The sequence below is a fragment of the Panthera onca genome, chromosome B1, assembly GCF_046562875.1.
Source record: "Panthera onca isolate mPanOnc1 chromosome B1, mPanOnc1 haplotype 2, whole genome shotgun sequence".
Taxonomy (NCBI): domain Eukaryota; kingdom Metazoa; phylum Chordata; class Mammalia; order Carnivora; family Felidae; genus Panthera; species Panthera onca.
This window is the reverse complement of record NC_138342.1, coordinates 59751069-59754895: the sequence shown is the minus strand read 5'-3', so window position 1 is coordinate 59754895 and position 3827 is coordinate 59751069.

Sequence of the window (3827 nt, the reverse complement as noted above, 5' to 3'; positions counted from 1 at the left end):
GAGAGGAGGAAGTAAGGGAGTAGACGTTACAGGGTCCGGAGCCCTGTTGGATGCAAAGCAGAGAGAGGGGGTCAATGTGTGATGAAACTGAGGTCCCTGGCTTAGGCAGCTCAGTGAATTTGCTTAATAAAGCAAAACAGAGAAACAGAGGAGCAGTGGGTTCCCCATGTGAACTCTGGGAGAGCTAACTAAATCACAGTGGTTACATGTTAATACTGGCAGCAAGGGGAAAATACAGGAGATAGGCATCAATCCAGATTAAGATCAAAGCATTTGATGACCCAGTGAGGGGAGGCCCATAGAGCTGGCACGGAGTAGCAGTCAGGATGTCTTAGATGGCCTGGTGAATTACCATGTCATGGAGAAGAAATGCACCTCACCCAGAAATACACACTGGAGGGTGTCTTTGAGGAGGGAAGTCTCCACATTCCACAGAGGCAGGTGCAATCAGGGTGTAGCTGGCCTTGCTAACTGAAGCAGAAATAATGAAAGGAAAAGGAGATAACAGCCCTGGCGTCATGCCTTAGCTCTGCCCTTAACAGGCCTGATAACCTTGAGCAAATCAGTGGACTTCCCTTTGCCGCATTTCCTCTCACTAGGAAGTCAGGGTGAAAATGAAATGATTGTTATTATGACACTTCATTAGCTAACTGATACTTTGAGGGCTCAGAATAAGCCTCCTGGAAGAGGTGATTTATAAACTAAGAGCTGAAGAATAAGTAAAAAGTGAACCAGATAGAAGGGCTAGGAGGTGTGGAGGTGAAAGTTCTAGTTAGAGGGAACAGCATCTGTTAGACCCTGAGCCCAAACAGAAAGTGGTATTTTCAGAGAACCAAGAAGTGATTTGATGTAACTAGAGTGTAGAGTTTCATCAGGACGAAGTGAGAAAACAGAAATTGCAAGCAGTTAAGTAATTTGTTCAAGTTCACATAGCAATGAGTCTGATCTGTGAATGGAGCCTGCCTGCACCAGGACTTGCATTTAAACTTTTTTTAAACTATTATTAATCCTGTACAACCTCCCTGCAACACTATACAAAGAGAAGACCATTGCCAAGGGTAATACAGGCTTAATATTTATGAGTGTGTTTAGAAAGTTACAGAATGAATATTCACTGAGCTTAAATAGAAAGATCCAAGTGAGAATGTTGGAACAAGTGTCATTAGGTATACAGAATGAGACCACAAAAGCAAGTAAGCTAAAATTAGAGAGAGTCTACTAACCCTTTTTCCCACTCCAGTCCTCCAAAAAAAAATATAGAAACCATCTCAAAATAGATTTGTGACTAACACAAGATTTTGATGACTGATCTTCTATTGTAAATAATTGCATTTATTTTACAAACCAAACAAAACCCAGATCCGGATCAATTCGGTTTTATAATGGACGTAGCAGTTGGGTTAATTGTTATATACTATCCAGAGACTGGACTGAACTGGTTTGTCTATGCCTTTTCCCTGGGGCATTGATCCACAGAAGATTATACGTATTGATTATAAAATCTTCTCTTTGTTCTCCGTGTTCTCGTGTTTTGCTGTGAAGCCGTAAATTGTGGAATTCTTTCTGTTTGTCCTGCATGTGATTTGTTGGGATTCCTGAATCTGATGCTTGTTGTCTGATGCATGTTGTCTGATGACCACGGAGGTACATCCCTCAGATCTTCTTCCAATAGAGGGAAGCTGCCAGAGGAGCTCAGTTGATGTCCCAGGGTGGCATCTGATTTAACAATGCACCATCTCAGTGTTGTTTTTGTACACTTCTCTGCTGGCCTCCCCTGCACCTCCCAAATGCATACTTGTACTTCAACCCTGGTCTCAGAGTCTGCCCTCATTATCCCATTTCTACCCAATGATTTGTCAACTGAGCTTGAAGTTGGACTTCCAGCAACACTTCTTGAAGTTAAAAGATTTCATCCAAAGGGGGGAGAAAAGAAAGGAAATTTTGCTCAGAATCTCTCTTAGCTGAAATACCTTTGTTTTGGTCTGCATAAGACCACGTATGGCCGTTTTAGTCACTTACATGTTCAGTAGGGTTAATTATAAGAGGACATGCCACATTACATGAAAGGTATAGTCACAATTCTTTCGGATCTGTAGCAGAGCTTTTGTTTAAATATTACCTACTTGGTGGGTCCATCGGTTGAGCATGTAACTCTTGATTTCAGCTCAGGTCATAATCTCAGGGTCATAGGATCAAGCCCTGCGCCATGCTCCACAGTGAGCAGTGAGCACAGAGCCCGCTAAAGATTCTCCCTCTTTCACTCTCTGCACCCCCCCCCCCGTCCCCCGCTTGCTCACACGCTCTCTCTCTGAAAATAAATAAATAAATAAATAAGCAAATAAATAACTAAATATCAGTCCTACTTAAGAAGAAAGACTTTTGTCTCAGGATACCTTGGCAAGCAGCGTAACCGTCTTCAATCTTTTTTAATACTATATCCACAGGAGTCAAGCATCTTTCTGTGCAACTCTGAAAGGAGACCATTTGGATTACTAAAACTGGGAGCACTGCGTTTTAAAAATTGGTTCATTTAAAATTCTGAAGTGATTTAATGTTATTTATTGGCTTTTAAAAATAATTATAAAATACATGAGCTTCCAACCAAATTTGTCTCAGACGTTGCACCAACCATATATTGAGGATACAGTGTTTTGTCTGCACTGCCACAATTTTCTACCATTCGCTATGAGTAATGTCAGTTAAAATGTTAAGACAGAGCCCTTTCAGCAATAAGCCATCAGAAAGCACTTATTACTATGTATGTAATATGTACATAATACATGTAGTTCTATGCACAAGTTTCCGTGGTAGGCTTGCTAACCTACACGTGGACCTCCCAAGCTGCCACCATAAACTATCCTTCATACATTGTTTAGCAGTCTTATTTGGTCTATTTCTCTTTGCTTGTTTGTTCTGCCTCCAGAATCTCACTAAGATCTAGTTTATTACTGAGTAGGGAGAGCCTATGTTGTCCAAATCACAAAGAAAGTGTCCTGTGTTCCTATTTAAGCTCCCATTTAAAGTAATGCTGAAGCCTCCGCTGCTGTGCACAGACCACAGGGCTCCACCTACATCACCAGAGTCCTCAGAAGTTCATTAAGCTCACACATGACCAGCTCACCATAGTTTGAACTCAGAGCGGAAATTCCAGGATTTAAAAATAATGTATTCAATAATCACGGTTTAAAAAGAAACTCTTGGGGAACCGGGGTGGCTCAGTCGGTTAGGCATCTGACTTTAGCGCAGGTCGTGATCTCACGGGTTTGTGGGTTCGAGCCCCGCAGCGGGCTGTGTGCTGACAGCTCAGAACCTGGAGTCTGCTTCAGTTTCTGCGTCTCCCTCTCTCTCTGCCCCTCCCCCACTCGCACTCTGTCTCTGTCTGCCTCTCAAAAATGAATAAACGTTAAAAAAATTTTTAAAAATATAAAAAAAAAAAAAAAAAAAAAAGGAAAGAAAGAAACTCTTAAGAAATAATTTGGGACGCCTGAGTGGCTCAGTTGGTTGGACGTCCGGTCAGGTCATGATCTCATGGTTCGTGGATTCAGGCTGGCATTGGGCTCTGTGCTGACAGCTTACAGCCTGGGGTCTGCTTCCGGTTCTGTCTCCCTCTTTGCCCCTCTCCCCCTCACACTCTGTCTTTCTCTGTCTCTCAAAAACTGAAAAATAAATGTTACATTTATAATAGATATATATATTTATATGTATAAAAAAAAGAAATTATTAATAGCAAGTGACTTCCTTGACCTCAAAAAGCTATAAAACATCCACAATAAGTATTACACTTAGTGGTGAAATGCTTAAGAAGTTTGTTGAAAAAAAACCAAAAG